The following is an 18,825-nucleotide window of genomic DNA, read 5'->3' on the forward strand; positions in this document are numbered from 1 at the left end:
TGACGGAGGAAAGTAAAAGCAGAACTTACTGAAGAAAGTGAAAGTACTGAGAAAACATTAGTCTTTATCCAAACTTGTCCAAGTGATATCATGGCTTCTTAATTAGAAGGAATTTAAAATCAGAAATATATTATACATCAACTATATTGCATTATAAATACATATACTTAGAGTTACTATATAATAAGGTATCTACAGGTCTTAACTCTTGAGTACAAGTTTGTTCTCAACTAGTTTTTTTATCACCTGAATTAAAATCTGAGATAAACCCATTCATATATTATAGTCTGAAAATGGATGGACTATACCTGATAATCACAGTCAAGATTTAGGAACCAACCTATTCTCTGGGCTTGGTGGCTCATGCCTGTAATTTTACCTACTCAGAAGGCTGATGCAGAAGGATCTCAAGTTCAAGTCTAGTTTGGGTAGCTTAGCAAGATTCTATCTCAAAATTAAAAACAAAACAAAAAGGATTGGGGATGGAGGATGTACCTCAGTGGTAGATGCTTGTCTAGCATAAGGAAGACCTGTGTTCAATCCCTAGTACCACACACACACCCCAAAAATAGTTTAATAACCCATTGGAATAAAACCTGGCAAATAATAACATTGGTAACTTAATATTATTAATAAAGTTTACCTATTTCTGGGTATTCATATGATTAGACTTGCATATGGAAAATGTAGGGAAGGATATAAAACAATTATGATTTTTAGATAGCTCTATGTCCAGTTTCTTTCCCACACTTTCTCTCATTTATCCTACATATTATTGACAGACTCAGTTGAATGAAATGCATATTTATTTAGCAAAGTAAATATGTACCAGGCACCATACTGGCCCATTAGCTATGATAATGAATGTGGAAAATACAATTTGGGTCCCCAAATTCTTAGAACCCACTGGGTAAATAAATGAAGAAATTAGAGACTACCTTATGTGATACTGTATGTGAGAGGGTGAAAAATGCTAGGGGAAATCCATAGGGAAGTCACCTAAAACTCTTGGATCCAGAGAAGGTTTGCCAGAGGCATGATTTTCTAGATGCTCAGCAAGTGAAGAGCAAATGATGGCCAGATGAATGTGGTGAAATATGTACACCACCAGAGTGTCACTGAAGATTTCAAAGATGACACTGAGATGAGAGAAGTCAATGTGAATAAGAAACGTGAAAAGTCCTTACAAACCACTGTAGGAGAAGGCGTCGTTCCCCTGCTTAGCAATGCAGTCGGACTTTCAAATTGGAACATATTTTCACACGAGCCACTCAGCGTTCATTTCCACTTCTGAGTTGGGATGGAACTACCCTGTGAAAGGAACCTCGGACCACAGTGGGGATTAGAGAAGGGGAAATGTGAGAGTAGGAAAATTGTCATTGTTCTGGCAGTAATGAGGCAAAGAGATGATGTTGGACAGCGGAAGGTTACTGTGGTGAAGGAAAAAAAATAACCACAGGTCAGAGGGATCTAAGAGTCAGAAACAGCAAAACCTAGTGATTGCCTTTGTGTGTTTTAAGTGAAGACAACTCTGGGAGTTGAATACAATGCAGACTTGCCTGAGCAACTGAGTGCCTGGCACTGCTGTTCCTCAGTTTAGGGGACAGGAGTTGGTTTGAGCAAAGGAAAGATCAAATCTTGAATGTGTTCCATGGTATATTGCATGGTGGTCATAACCAAGTCTAAATGGTCCATAAAGATGTAGACACACAAACCTATGTCTCAGGAGGACAATCGGTAAAGAGGTCTAAATTTGGGGACTTGCAAAGATTTCTACAATCTACATATCTGTAAGAGTTCAGGCTCTGCATCTTTTATCCTTCCTTTCCTATTTATATATCCACATTTGCACTCTTACCTGCTCACAAATCTCAGTCTATTAATTGCACATTATTCTATATCTTCATCTCCTCTCTTCTTTGCTGCTTCCTTTCTTTGTCATAATTTACATATGGTAAAACTTCTCTCATTTGACAACAAGTAAGCAAAGCTTGTCTCCCAGCCACCATCCTATATCTCATCTTTTTAACAGAATTACCTACCTTTCCTCTTTTCAGTATTTTCTAAAACATGGCTTCCATTCTTCACTCCCATTTCCATTCCCCTTATCCCACCAAAATTACTGTCTGCTCTTTCACCACAACTGTACTGCTGGCGTAGCTGTGAAATTCAACAACTTTTCTTAGTGCTAGCCTTCAGGGACCTCTCAGCAGGACCTGGCACTGTTTACCACTAATGCCTTCTGAAGGTCCTCACCAGACTCTGTGGCCTCCTATTCTCCTGGTTACTGCTCCTAGGTCTCCTTTAAAAGACCATCACCTGACTTGCAAAGGCAGAGTCACTTCTCTCACATTACGTACATCTCCATCTGATGTCATCTATTCCTGTTGACTGCTATTCTGTATTGATGATTTCCAAGTCTTTATCTCTGGACAGAACTCTCTGATTAGCCACTGTCTAGCCTTGCAACTCTTTGTAACATTGCCAGTCTAGCTTGCTTACTGAGTATGGCTTGGCATACCATGACAGAGGGCACCTGTGTTCTCACTTGCTCCTGTTTCCTAATCTAGAATATTCTACTCTCTTCATCTATTAATTTATATTGCATCACTCTTTATAAACAAGTACAAAGTTTAGTTCTATGGGAGACATTTCTCTAATCACTCCTTCCCCTGGATTCTTTTGATATTCCTGCACCACCCCACAGCACAGGAAGAGTAAATAGATTTCATTTTGAAAGCAAATGCTGAATCACAGATAAAGCTGACCTAGAGTTCGGTGCCAGGGAGATTCACTCCAGCCCAAGTCGAGACACAGTGGTAAAGTGTGTTGATTGATTAGCGATGTCACCTAGGAGCACAGGAGAGAGAAGAGGCGGCCTTAGTTCCCATATTTGCCGTCATGACACAGCTTTTAAGATATACTACTTTGAACTGTTGTTTATCTTGATTACAAATGACCTGTCCCTAAAACAAGATTTTAAATCACAAGCAGGTAAAGATTGGGTTCTATTCTGTTCCACATTTCCATGCCAAAAATCAATCATAAATGAGTATTTGATGAGGAGGAGGAGCTGCCCATAGAATAAATTTTAAAATTGGGTACAAAACTGATGCACAGAAAAAGTGAGTGATCTGAAAAAAGAAGTTGATGTCTTGTTATATATTCTCTAAAGATACATTCCAAAATTAAATCACCTTACTCTCTACAAACCCAGATGGGATTACAGTATTTTTAGAGGACACATTTTCCTTTTGAATCTTATGTGATACCTTCTTTTAAAATTCTATCAATCTTAAAGTATGTGCTGTGGCTGAAGTGACTTCTGCAAAACTATGACATTCATTAAATCCAAAGTTAAGACCTACTCTTAAATATTTCAATTCATTTTTCATTTTAGTAAAATAATTGCTTGAGGTATAGGTTGTATTCATATTTATGAATATATTTTAGAATAAATGAAGTATATAGATGGCCTTATCCCAAAGCAATGTCCAAAAGAGAAAAATTACACAGACAACAAATATCTACAAAAGAAATCATTTTGTACATCTTTGTTTATCTCCTGTGACTTGTCCCATTTCACATATTCTTGGGGATGCCCTTCTTATTATTATAGCATGCAGATCATATGTCTCACAGTTTAGATCAAAGGTGCTGTGGCTTGTGTCTAGATGTCTCCCCAAAGCCTCATGTGCTCATAGGTGGGGCTTTTTCAGAAGGGGATAAATCTACAGTGTGTGATGCTGGGATTAAGGATGTGTGATTACTAAATGAGTCCACTGACTGGTTTGGCATAGTTGTGGGTAGGATTAAGGGTGCCCCACCCTGGGTGTTAGTGAGTATTACTGCCCTAGGGGCTGTTAGCCTGGATAAAAATAACACTAAACTGGCTGGAAGAGAAGTTAGGTAGAAGAACTCTTGAAGACACTGGTGTAGGAAAAGATTTTATGAACAAAACCTCAGTTACCCGTGAACTAGCACAATCAACAAGTGGGATCTCTTCTTACTAAAAAGCTTCTGCACAGCAAGAGAAACCACCAACACTGTGAAGAGACAACCCACAATGTGGGAAAACATTTTCACTAGCTGTCCCTTAGACAAAGGTCTACTATCTAGAATCTATAAAAATGGGTATCTGAAGTAAACACATTTCTCAGATGAAGAAGTAGAAATAGCAAATAAACATATGAAAAAATGTCCCACATCACTGGTCACTCGAGAGATGCAAATGAAAACAATGCTGAGATTCCACCTCACCCCAGAAAGAATGGCTGCTATCATGAAATCAACCAATTACAAATGCTGGTGGGGCTGTGGGGAAAGAGGAACCCTGCTCCACTGCTAGTGGGAGTGTAGACGGGTGCAACCACTGTGGAAATCAGTATGGAGATATCTCAAAGACCTAGGACTGGAAGTCCCATTTGACCCTGCTATTCCACTGCTGGGGATCTTCCGCAAAGAATTAAAAGAATCACACCACAGTGATATATGTGCACCCATGTTCATAGCAGCACATTTTGTAATAGCTAAAACTTGGAAACAGCCCAAATGCCCATCAACTGGAGACTGGATAAAGAAAATGTGGTTTTTAAATAAAATGGAGTATTACTCAGCCATAAAGAATGAGAAACTAGAGACATTTATAGGTAAATGGATGCACATTGAGGCGATACTCTTAAGTGAAATAAATAGGACACACTTGTATAAATAACAAATAGTTTTTCTAGTGTGAGAAATTGAAAGTGTAAATAAGGACTAAAAGTTATAATAGATAATGTGAAATAGGAAGAAAAGGGGCAAAGGGGAAGGGGAAGTGGGAGGGGTAGGGGAAAGGAAAGAAGGGAATGGAATTACTATGAAAAAATGGAAGCAAAGTCTTTGTAAATAGGGAGGGATGGAGGGGTTGAAGGGAGGGGAGGGGAAGGGGGAAAAATAAGAACCAAGAGAGATTATGTAAAGGTGCAAATTTCCAGTGATGAATGTCCTTATATTGTATAGCTTAAATGTACCAATAAAATTAATTAAAAATATGTATATATAAGGAACAGAAAGAGTTGCTGTGGCTGTTGCTTGCTGCTTTACCATAAAATGTTTCTCCTCTGTGATGTCCCTCTGCCATGCCACCCTACCTTGCAGCCAGCCAACTATGAACTGCAACCTCTACAAACTGTCAGTCAAATAAACCTTCCCTCCTTTAACTTTGGGAATTGGGTGTTTTGTTTCACCAATGAGAAAAGTAAGACAAAAGGGAACTCTTGATATATTGAAAAACTGAATCCTTGAATCAGATATTTAAATATTTAATGTCTTCACTCAGTTTCTAAGTTTTAAACCAATTCATTTTTATTTTTAATGTCCTTAACATGGATTCAGTCTCTAAGTTTTAAACAAATTCATTATTTTTAATGTTTTTAATATAGACTTAGTTGTATTAGTGGTTCACAGACTTAAATGATTTCATAGTTTCCAACTGACAATCAAAACACACAGTTTCCAAACTTAGCTTCTTATATTGCTCCTCCTCCACTGTCCGCTGTGCTACATTTCTGCACCTGAGGAATACACTGTGGTCCCAGAGAAGAGTCGCTGTCTTAGAGAGACATGGTTCTGAAATAATCAGAAGATAACTTCTAGAACTATCTCACCTAACTGAATGATGGAGAGAGCATTGTTTCGAGAATCAGGCAAGCCAGATTTTAAATCTCTCTCTCTAGCAAGCTGTTTAATTTCCATGTCTGTAGAGCAAGTATCTCATATGCAAAATGGGAATACAACGCCTATTATGAAGAAGAGTGTGCCTTCAAATGAATGTTTATGTTTGAAGAGTTTAAAGCCTAGAATATTATGAAATGACATATAGATGCTGTAAGTGAATAGTATTCTCCTTTAAAATGATCAAAAATGAAATGACAAACTGAAAAAATCTATATTTAATGCAACTTTTATTAATTTCCCATATAGCATTCCTGGAAGTATTTCCTTGACTAAAATGGGGAAAGACAACAAATTTTAAATACTAAAATAAATTTTATAGTAGAAGTGGTAATGTTTCAGTATCTGACCTGTCTCTGTCTCAAGAAATTTTAAATATAAAAACAATTTTTATGGTAGAAATACTAATGTTTAAATATCCTATCTGTCATATTGACTGGGGTGGTATACATTGTTTTCTTCCCTTTTTTGCTGTTTTATAGTTAAAAATTAACAACCTAACAGAAGAGTCCCTAATATAATTTATAACATAGTATTAAATAAGTAATAGGCATTGCAATCCTTTTGTAATGAAATAGTGTTTAAAAAGAAATACTAATAAAGGGAACTGGAACATTTATTTTCAAAATATGTTAATAAAATAATGCTTAAAATTGTGTTCTATTTTCATGGCTCAACAAATTTCTAAGGTCTTTTTCCTCTCTTATTTCCAAAAAATAGTAATTAAGTAGGAAGAACATGATTGATAGAGAGTAGATCCAACTTGCCATTTTCTCTACAGTGGGCATACTCTTATATTTCTATAAAAGGTCCTAACAGTCTCCTTGGCCGTGTCACTGCTGATTGGTTTACGGTAACCAAAAGGAGATGTTGAACAATGCCAAGATCTGTAAAGAACATCAGCAATGATCAAAACGCAAATGAGATCTAAACTGAGGCACTTTGGGCATGGTGTGGCTTTCCTTGTGCCCCCCATCACCTCTAGGTGGAGGGAGATTCTATGGAGATTTGAACAATATTTACTATATAAGTGCATACTGGGGATGTGAGGAGACCCATCTTACCACAAAGGTTTATGAGTAGGAAAGCAAGAGGCAGAAGATATTGTATCTTGAATCTCAGGAAAATAGAGATGGAAAAGATGGAGTAAATAAAATGAAATGCAAAATAAGAATTCGAGTTTTATAAAACTTACAATTCAATTATCTACACATAAAAGTGATCTTGGAGAGTCAGAATATATATTTGAGAAGTGCTCTGTATCCCTTCAGGAGTCCAGAGCATTAACTGGAAATTATTATTAGTTTAGAGCCAAATAATTTTGGTTGTTTTAGTATGTCCCAGAGTAGGTAATATCTTGAATATTATTTAATTTACTGTTATCTGGCCTGTCTAACAAAAAAGTGTTCTGCAGGTAGAATAATAGTCTGAGAGAATAAAGTGTTTCAATAAATAACTGATCATCAGAACCTATAGATTTGGTCATTTACAAAACATTAATTCTCAAGGAAATCACAAGCATTATGTTATTTCTGTAGTGTTCCAATAGTGCTGGAGATCTCAAAATACTATTACAGGGATTAATGTGGCAGCACATTACAAACTCCTCAAATAATTGGTTTTATGTAAAACTCAAAATAGTAATAATATGTTAAAAACCTGAAAAAACTTAGAGGTCAAAGATAGGACTTTCTATATAAAAATAACACTGTATTGTGCTCTTTGAAGCTGCAATTTGGGAGGGTGAATTTTTATTTTCTCCAATGACACATAATTCTATGAAAAAATTAGATCGAGATATGAAATAGAGGACACCTGGAGACAGATGAATTGGAAAGCTAACTTTGAAATGAATCATTGAGCTAATGTGTAAAAGCTATGGGTTTAAATGTTTTATCTATGCTTCTTTTGCTAATTGTATTTGTTTCCTGCTGCTGCTCTTATTGCTGTGATGTTTTTAATACTAAATCTGTGTGTGTAAAGAATGAGGCCTGTTACCTTTCATGTTTGGAGTATCTAGAGAAGCCTGCCCTTTATTTAATGGAGAAAAGAGTTCCAATGTTGAGTAGTGCTGATGTACCTGTCATTTTCCAAACCACTTCCTGTCTATCTCTGGAAAAAATGACTGAGGGTCTTAGGATGAGCAATGAGCTATCACCTTCTCTTCCCTCCATATAATCATCTAAAATAGACTGGCAGCCTGATGATCTTTAATATATCTGAATATATTATTTTGTATTCATCATCAACTCCAAAATTCAATGCCATTGTATCTTTAAATTCTGAAGTTACATGATGGAAAGCCATAATATAATATGCCATTAGTAATATTTACAATATTTACAAAATCTATGATTACCACATTGTATTTGTGTTCTCCAAAGGCAGAGCTAAATGCTGGAAACAAAATAATCAGGGAACTGAATCCTTGAATTTACTGTCTAACTTGAAACTAATCACAAAACTATTTTTCTTTCCATCTGTACAGTTGATAGTGGACTAAGATAGTCAAAGTAACCATTATCCACTAAAGCCAATGAGCCATATTCTTCTATGTGGAAGATGGAACTGAGATTCTACTGATGTTAGATCTACTGGAAAGTTTGCAAAATGAATCTACTTTTTGCTTCTCAAAATTTTCCAAGTGAAAGGCAGGTAAAAATGTTTTGAAAAAAATGGATTCTAGCTTTCATATTTTTGTGAAAATAAATTAAACAAAGAATCATCAAATATATTTTTAGTATAAATTAGAAGTAATATTATGATGATCGAGTCTGCTAAGAATTTAAAATATATCCATACAATTTCTACAATTTAACATTGAATCTTTAATTAGTACACTATTCTAATGCCCTAACAGGGACATCTACTCTCACAAAAGGACCTAGGTACCTCAAATACTTTTGCAAGAGAAAGTTAATGCCCTGAATGATCTACAATTTGATAGCTCATTTTAATTATTCTTATCTTTATTTTTTTCTCCTTTTATCCATCCATCAGTCTACACTTTATGAATCTACTTCCTTATGTAGGTAACATTGTAGTATGATATAGACTGTGAATCCTACATTTTATGATACATAATAAACATAAAATGATATAAAGCTGTGAACCAGAATTTTAGTATATTTTTCTTTCACACATGACCAAAACATGAAATGATGCTTTTAAAAACTCTGTACTCAAATACTCTGTATATCGTAAATGATCTATTTGTGCCTGTTGATGATGGTAACTTCTAAAGTATTAATTTATGTATATCTCAAATGGTTGAGAATATGTAACTCCTTTGTATTATTAACATTAATATGATTAGTACATTAATATTTATTGTAACTAATATAAATATTGTGTAGTAGGCCTTACACTATTTCTGATAAGTAATCAGATGAATTAATTCTTCAGAAAATAATATATTAAACATGTTTGAAATATGTTCACATATTCAGCAAAACATTTTATTATGGACTGTATGTACTGGGTTTTATAAAATCCATTTGAATGAAAGCTATTTGTCAGAACCCCAGCAGAAACTGGTAGCATACTCAAAACAGCCACCGAGGAATTGTTTGTAAGAGGGATTCTTTCTTTAAAAAATATTATTTTATTGGTACATTTTAGGTATACAATATAATGCCATTAATCATTGGAAATTTGCACCTTTACATACTCTCTGTTGGTTCTTATTTTTCCCCCTTCCCCTGCCCTCCCTTCAACCCCTCCATCCCTCCCTATTTACAAAGACTTTGTTTCCATTTTTTCATTTTCTCATATTAACTCCATTCCCTTCTTTCCTTACTGTCAAGTAGTAGTATCGAGAGAAATCAACAAGAAATCAACAGCGCTGAACCCCAACTGGAAAGAGGGGAAAGACGTTACTGTATTCCCGACGCCTCAGGAAACCTGGGTCCCCTGAAAGGGGAAAGACATGAGGTCCCAAGAGAAAGCCTGGTCGTGAGTAATAGGAAGGAGCTAACTAGTGGCTTGCCAGGGAGGAAACCAGAGAATTAAGGCCCTGCCAGAGCACATGCTACGCCCACCATCCACAGCTCTGGCTGCTCCCTTCCCTTCCTGAGTTTAACTCTGGGGAAGCCTGCACGAAGGGCGCCTCTCACCAATCTGTAGAGTCTGCATCCTGGAGCAACAGTAGGACGCGGACTGTGATGTGTCTGTCCCTAAAGGGGCAGCAGAAAACACCTGGCACAGCTGGGGGAAGTTCACCTTGAACTCCACACAATGAGGAAAGCATTTGCTCAGCCAGTGAACAGTAAAAAACAAGATGTACACAGGACAATTAAAAGCACTTAAAAAGAATTGATCTTTTCAAAGCAAATCTTTCCAAAAGGAAAGTCTTTTCTAGGGAAGAAATTCTAATTTTAAATAATTCCTTTGAAATAAACTACTTCTCTCAGGAAACTTAACGCATTCATCATGTAATAATTGTTATCATAAATACTGAAAAGAAATAAATGGCTTTTTAAAAATAAATTCTCCATAATCCAGAAATTTAATTAATTATATAGACTAAAATTCTCCCAACTTATCTGAATTAGTGAAATTTTTATATATATCAAAAACCTATAAGAGAAACCAATGATATTCCTTTTAAAACTAGTAGAATTTACCAAATGATCCTGAAAGTTTAGTGGCTAATTAGAATAACATTCAAAAATATGTCAAAATTCTTTAAAATTTCTCATCTGACTTTATTGTGTCCTCTTATTATTTTCTATTTTTCCTAAGTGTAACCCCTTGGTTATGGAAAAAACTTTACCATTTACTTTGTTCTCTGTTACCTTCCTTCAACACCACACACCTGTCAAGTAACCTACCTGGAATAATATCTCGAGAATTTTCCTTTACCTCACATCTTTGTTCTCCTTCAAAGTTCACTATTCCCAATATCCCTATGTCAACCTACACAGGTTCTTTTCACAGATGCACTGTTAGAATAATCACCTCATTCTCTACTTGTTTACATTACCTATTGTATTGTTTTCCAACTGGATTTCCTTTTGTCACATTTATTATTAAATCTTGTTGCTTTAAATACAGAAAGCAGCTCTTACATTTTTCGTATACATTCCACATCTCATTAATGCTCAACTCATAGAGATCTCATTCTGAACATCGCATTAGTGAGGAAGTCAAGCCTATCTCATTTATTCTTTTATAATGATGTATGGAAGTTTTCTTTTAATAGCCTACAAAAGCTTTCTAAAATGTCACCAAGGAAATAGAACACTAAAACATTTTAGATTCATCAAATTAGTGGCTTAAAAAGAGATCTCCAAAAGAATTGCAGTGTAGTGTGGAAGGGCTAAGTGATTCCCTGTAAGATGGGATTTTTAAAAATAATCTCAATGTGTTTTAGGGCTTCCCAAGGCAAATCAATTTAGGGCCTAGAGGGCCCAGGCTCCCTAAATCAAATACTACTTTCCTACTTTTTTTCTTAAGGTCATCAAAGTGTTCTCTAATGACTTGAAGCATATGGGCTGTGTAATACTAAGCAACTGATGCAGCTCAGCTACAATAGGAAATTAGAATGGAGGCACAAATGTTATGTTTGCAATGTAAAAACATGTTATCTTTTAAATAGCACTTTTTTAAAGGTCTGTGATGGTGTTTGTGCCTTGAGACTGCAGAGTCACAGCTGCACCCAGGTGGTCTTATCAAGGGAAAGGTTCAAATGCCAGTTCCCTGCCACTGCTGTTCACCAGCTGAGACACAGTGGGAGCTGAGCTGGTCCTCTCTGGATGCACGAAGGAGTCCATGGAAAACAGATGACTAGAAGAAACAATTCCACCCACCCCTGTATCCACGGTCACACTGCCACTTCTTTAATGGAAATTTCACAAGCTTTCTTTAAGCAGTTTTCAATAAATGTATTTTTTGGAATGAGTGCATTGAGAAATGTTAATGTCAATATTTAGAAAAAATAAGCCATATAATTCAAGCTCTCTCTCTGCCTCCCCCCACCACACACACCTTCTTTGATATTTGAAATATATTTAACATAGTGAAGACTCTTTGAAGTTCTATAGTAATCTGTTCAATTTAATTTATTGCTTTCCCAAACTGATTTGAAATTGATATTTTTTTCTTTTCAGAACATTTACAAACATTTATTAATAGATCAGTGTTTCACAAGAAACATTTAAGAAATAATGCTCAGGGCCAAGGATTTAGCTTAGTGGTTCTGCCACCTGCCTCGAAAACGCAAAGCCCTGAGTTTGATCACTGGTACACACACACACACACACACACACACACACACACACACAAAAATATATATATATATATATTTCAGGCATTTAAAGATTTTAATATTTTTATCATATTGTAAATATGATCTAGGGATAATAACATTTATTAAACCATTGACCTGTATTCTATCTTCTAATTCATTATTTTAGTAACTTCTTTTTTATACTCAATTCCTTATAATTCTTTTCATCAAATTGAAGGGTGATAGGAAGAATTATACTTTATTTTATTAAAGAACAGTTTTAAAAGTAAACTCATAATTACTATAAAAAATAAAACAAATAAGTGTTCAAGATCTTATTTCACTTACTAATGAATTAGAAAACCAGTAAGATGTTGCAACCAGTTCAAAGAATTCAAAGGCTACTCTTACACAGGTAATTGGGAAAGATGAAAGATTGGCATTTCCACTGGGCAAAATTTAGTGGCTTTTCTACCAGTAAGAATCATTTATATTACTAATTTTTCTACAATTTATATAACTATAAAATAGCTTAGGCCAATTAATGGTAGAGAGAACCCATAATGTACAGGGCAGCCTGAACAGTTTTTATTCATTTCAAACTCAAATTGTTCCTCACAATTTTACATGCAAAGCAATTTCACTTAATTTTACCATTATTTCTAATTGCTTTTCTTTGTATTCATTACCATTCTTGGGACCTGCATACTTTACACCTTAAATTACTGAAAGCTTATATTATTGAATAGTTTCTGTATACCTAATGTCATATTAAATGTTTCTATGTTTTATTTCATTTAAACTTCACAAACATGATTAATACTGTATCACCATATAAGATAATGAGACTCAGAGTAATTCAGTGTTCAAAGATACATGGAAAATAAGCAAAACTAGGCCTTAAACACTTTTTGACTCCAAAGTTCACCCCCTACAACAATCTATCAACCTGGACATAGTGCTTAACCTATGTCGCACATATAGCAAAACAAATTTATCTGAAGTTTAATACAGACAGATCTCATCAAGAAAATATGATGCAACAAGAACCTGATCACTATTTTCAGATCCTACCTCTCCCTTGAGATCAAAACTGGTATTCAACTTCTTTCCTAATATGTTCATTTGAATGTCTAATGAACATGTCATTTTCCTCAGACCCATATCCTACCATTTAGCAATTTACAACATCTCTTCTTTCAAAATGTATCCCAACCTTGTCTGCTCTTCTCCATCTTCATTGCTACTACTCTAGTTCACTAAAGTATCATTTTTTTATTAGCAATCAGATCATATTTGGACAAGGGTAAAAGAATGGACCAAAACAAAAATTTCAATTATCTTAGGTTATTTGTTTATATTGCCAAAGTAACCAATTAAAAAAGGAAAATTTCAGTCAAACAAGTATGCCATTGGATTTAAACAAATTAAGGTAACAGCTTTTCCCATTGATCAGTATAACTGGCTTATTAAATAGATGAAGTCAACAAGTAATCTGGAATGCCAGTTCTTTAAATTTAGGAAATGTCTCACTCTTCATGTTGTTTTACACCCAGTCCCAAATTTAATGCAGAGCATATAATGACCACTCATTAAATGGCATTGATTAAATCAAATGTTATATTAGCTTCAAGTTCATTCAGTGGTTTATACTGCCACATGGTACACCCAATCAACTGTAGTATGTATAAATCAGCACTATAGCCAATGAGAAAAAGGGCTAATTAAATTTTTAGGCAATCACATATGTTGAAACTTAAATGGTAGGAAATTTTGGATCATTAAAAACACTAATTCACTCTACCCAAAATTGCAAGATGAAATTTCTAACCCTTATGATAAACTATTAAAGAAGAATCTACTTTAAATGATGGATGACCTTCAAGTAGAGGGAGGTTGACACACTTTCAGTGAGACTACCTACTTAACTGTGGATTTTAACGGGGAATTAAATTTCTAGTTTCGCGAATTAATTGAATCTCTCATCAAAATTCAAATGGCTCTTTTAATCAGTTGACTACTCTCTTGTGTTTCCCTAAAGGTCCACAAGATTTTTCAGAATATATTAGTATATTTTCAAATATTTTTAAAAGACAAACTATTCACAAAATAAATGTGAACTTGGTAATAGTATAATGTAAGAAATGTTAAATGGACTTCAAATTGTTTTTAAGAAATTAGTTGGAATAACAGAGATACAAAAGTATGTCCAGACTCAAGAGAAAGTGTATCAAGGTAAGGATCTAGAGTCCAGGATCAAGGTCACAAAGTAGAGCAAGAGCAAAACCAGAAGAGCTAAGTAGTATGAACAAACTGATAAGTCCAAGAGTACCTCATAGGGCAGCACACTGGATATAGATTTTTCTGGAAGGTCTAAATATACATTTGCTGCAATTGCAATATCAAGACATCAAGATATTATCAGATAAAGTTAAATAAACAAGATTCTGCAATATGTCTATATTTGAAGAAATAATTTAACAGTGTAAGCTTCCAAATGAGGTCTTCTAGATGCCAAGAAGTCTAGAAAGATTGTCCTTTATCATTAAGTCCTACATGGAAAAGATTGGCTTTCTCAATAAATCAGTAATAGTAATTTTAATTCATAACTAGTAATGAAGACCACTAAATGGTGAAGATATTACACAACTGTTCTATTAAAAATATATCATTCTACATGGCTGGGGATATCACAATCCCCAACTTGAAACTATACTACAAAGCTACTGTGATAAAAACAGCATGGTACTGGCAAAGAAACAGACCCAAAGATCAGTGGAATAGATTAGAAGATGCAGAAACAACTCCAGACATATTCAGCCACCTCATCTTTGACAAAGGAGCCAACCACCCTCATTGGAGGAAAGATAGCCTATTTAATAAATGATGTTGGAAAAACTGGATTTTAACCTGCCAAAGATTAAAATGAGACCCATAACTATCACCATGCACTAAACTAAGATCAAAGTGGATTAAAGATGTAAATATTAAGACAGAAATACTAAATTTGCTGGACGATAAGTTAGGTAGAACTCTTAATGACATTGGCATTAGGAAAAGACTTTATGAACAAATCTTCAGTAGCACAGGAACTAGCACAAAAAATCAACAACTGGGATCTCATTGTATTAAAAAGCTTCTTCATTGCAAGAGAAACTACCAACAGAGCTAAGAGACAACCTACAATATGGGAAGAAATTTTTAGTAGCTGTACCTCAGACAAAGGTCTACTATCAAAAATATATAAAGAACTGAAAAAAATCAGACACCCCAAATTCAAAGACCCAATTCAAAACTGGGCATCTGAAATGAACAGACATTTCTCAGAAAAAGAAGTAAAAACAGCTAACAAATATATGAAAAAATGTTCAACATCACTGGTCATTCGAGAGATGCAGATGAAAACAACATTAAGACTCCACCTCAACCCACAAAGAATGGCTGCTATCAAGAAATCAACCAATAACAAATGCTCGCGGGGGTGTGGAGAGAAAGGAACCCTTCTCCATTGTTGGTGGGAATGTAGACTGGTGCAACCACTGTGGAAATCAGTATGGAGATACCTCAAAGAACTAGGACTACAAGTCCCATTTGACCCAGCTATTTCTCTACTGGGCATCTTCCCCAAAGAATTAAAAGAATCACACCACAGTGATGTATGTGCACCTATGTTTATAGCAGCACAGTTTGTAATAGCTAAAGCTTGGAAACAGCTCAAGTGCCCATCGACTGGAAACTGGATAAAGAAGACGTGTTTTTTTATAAAATGGAGTACTACCCAGCCATAAAGAGTGAGAAACTAGAGACATTTATAGCTAAATGGATGCATATTGAGGCCATACTCTTAAGTGAAATAAATAGGACACACATGTATAAATACCAAATAGTTTCTCTAGTGTGAGAAATTGAAAGTGTAAATAAGGATGAAAATGATTAAAATGAATAATTGATAATTTGAAATAGGAAAAGGAAGGTCCAAGGGTTTGGGGATGGCAGGAGGGGAAGGGGAAAGGGAAGAAAGGGAAGGAAAAATTATGAGAAAGAAAAAAAAATGGAATCAAAGTCTATGTAAATAGGGAAGGGTGGAGGGAATGAAGGGCACATAGGTAATGGGGAAAAAATAAGAACTAAGATACATCATGTTCTGGTACAAACACCCAATGATAAATGTAAATGTATTTTATACCTAAAATGAACCAATAAATATATATATATATATATATATATAAAGAATATATCACTCTAACAACTAAAATTAAATTTGCATATATTACTTCATTACTGTATAAAATGAGGTCCACTGTGCTAATTGTTAACTACTTGACTAAATCCAATAAATGTTACTGTCATAGGAATCATACCAACATTTGTTTGACCATTGTTACAGATCAGGTACAATGGTGCATATATTATCCAATTTATTTCTCAAAGTAGCCCTGCATAGATGAGGAAACCAGTGCTCAAAAAAGTTAAATAACTTTTCAAAGATTACACAGCTATTAATAATTACTGAAAGAAATGAATGCAGAGCACACTGAGACAGTCCACGGCAAACTAGGGATATGTTGGTTACCCTATGGAAAAGGTCCCTATAAACCTCCTTTATATGCAAAGGCATATTGTGAGAAATTAAATTATAACAGCTTAAGTCTTTTCACATTTCATAACTAATAAGATATTAAGAAGAAAGGAAACTACTAAAATGGTTACTTTTTAACTCAATATTGTCATTATAAATGATCACTATAAATAAAACACTATATATGATTTGGAATGATAAACTACACTTGTCACTAGAAGACCACAAGACCTTCCGTGACTGCTGCATCGTTCCCTTCCCAAGCACCTGCAGTATCCCTGGACCCTGACTTCAACCTCTGGTATCTCCCATCTTCCATATATTTCATGCATTTCTCATTAATAAGAAGACACACATCTAAAAGCTAGTGCTCATAACTTCTTATATCTCCAGAACCCAGAACTGTAGAAGTTTAATGAGTAAGTTTTCAACAATAAGAAGAAAAGAAAACAAAGAAAAAGGTGAAGAGGAAAAAGAAAGGGAAGGAAAAAGGGAAAGGAAGAAAAAAAGGAGGGGGAGAAAATTACAGTTTTAAATAGTTAATGAATAAACATATTTATCTTAAATTCTTAAAACATTTAATGTAATTTTTCTGGGAATATTTTAAGGAGCAGATATCAGTTAAAACTACTCATTTTTAAAGTTAATAGTTAAGCAAAAATAATTCTGTGACTTATTTTTTTATTCTCTTAACAGTATTTTTTAAAGAACAAACATTCTTAGTTTTAATGAAGTCTCAATTTATCACTTTGTTTTCTTTTGATTGTGTGCCTAAGAAATTTTTGCCTAATTTGAGGTCACAAAGATTTTCTCTTCTATTCATTTTTAAAACTTCATATTTTTACTGCTGGCATTTAGGTTAATTTAGGTTCATTTGTGTGCACAATGTAAAAAATCCAAGTTCGTTTTATGCATATGTATACCCAATTGTTCCAGCATCATTTGTTGATATCTTTAATATATTTAATATTTTAAATCATTATGAAAGGTGTAAGTCATTTGGAATTTTGTTTTGCATTTCTTTCCTTATTATTTTACCTATCTTTCTTTGGAAATTAATTTGAAAAAAGACAGTAATAAAGTCAGGTAAATATCATTATGCAAATATATCCACAAACAATCACTATTTTAAGGTCTATTGAAAGAAGTGAATTAAATTCAGAAGGTAGAAATTGGAAAAACTATCAATTATTGACTTGTTTATGAAGCCATCATCACAATCAAAGCAATGAAAATATGCATCGTGCCCCAAAATTTCTTTGTGTCCCTTGGAATCTTTCCCTCTGGCCTTCCACATCATCTCTACTTCTTCATTCCTTTATCATTCCAGATCTGCCTATTAGACTGCAAACAATATGGCCGACTTCCAGATCACATTTCTGTCACTAAGCTGCCCTTTCCTTTCCTCTTTTTCATGGGGAACAGAGAAATGGAAACCATTTGTGGTGATGCTTTCCTGAGTGATCTTGAAGAGCAGAGCATCTTGCCTACCCCAGGCTGTTACCTAAGAGAAATAACTTTCCACTTCATTTGAGTCCTTTGGTCTTTTCATTAGAGCATTGGTCTATTCTCTATTAAAAAAACTAACACTGGACATATAGTACTACCCAAACCAAAACTTGTGATATGTTGCAATAGAGTAATAGTAAGGTTACAAGGCTGGTGACTTCAGGATGGTCATGTTATAATAAAATCTACAGAACTATTACCCATGATAACTTGAAAGACAAATTCTTAACATATTAAGGCTGGGCCTGTAGCTGGGATGCTTAGAAAATGTCTAGGTGTTGGTGCACGCTGTTCACTGTTCAGCCCATCTAACAAGTTACTAAAAAAACAGAAAAGTCAAATACAAATTGACGGCTTCACATTCCCCAAGCAGCCAACCAAAAGAAGACACTTCTGTGAGGGGGAAATTCAGTCAATTTGCAGAAAGTCCAGGAATGCGGAGCCTGGCAGGATAGGGAAATCCAACTGCTCTGATCTCCAAATACCAAAGAGTAATGATTGCCCAAAGCTGTCTCCAGAGAGTAAGGTTGTCTTCAGAAGTGAGCCAGAGACAAAGGCAGATTAAGAGCTTCCTTCTCGCCCATGAGTATTGTTTCAAATGGTATCAAAGTGGCAATGGTTACATTGAGGGAAACAAGGTTCATCAAAAACAGCAACAAATAAATAAGTTACATGTCAAGAAACAAAAGAAAGCCTTGCCATGTTTATTCTTAATAGCACTGACTGGGAGCGTTTAATAAGTTACATGTCAAGAAACAAAAGAAAGCCTTGCCATGTTTATTCTTAATAGCAC

The 18,825-nt window shown here is 34.8% G+C and overlaps 1 protein-coding gene across 1 annotated transcript in view; it reads right to left on the minus strand.

The window, feature by feature from the left end:
• Positions 1–18,825, minus strand: part of LOC106010046 (uncharacterized) — a 164,468-nt gene that overhangs the window by 108,485 nt on the left and 37,158 nt on the right. Inside the window, exon 6 of the mRNA XM_087188715.1 lies at positions 2,769–2,850. The gene's annotated coding sequence lies outside the window, so the exon portion shown is untranslated. The remainder of the gene's footprint in view (positions 1–2,768; positions 2,851–18,825) is intronic.

This window comes from Heterocephalus glaber, unplaced genomic scaffold, assembly GCF_053883595.1.
Source record: "Heterocephalus glaber isolate CG9 unplaced genomic scaffold, H.glaber_assembly_v1.0 deba00000331, whole genome shotgun sequence".
Lineage (NCBI taxonomy): Eukaryota > Metazoa > Chordata > Mammalia > Rodentia > Bathyergidae > Heterocephalus > Heterocephalus glaber.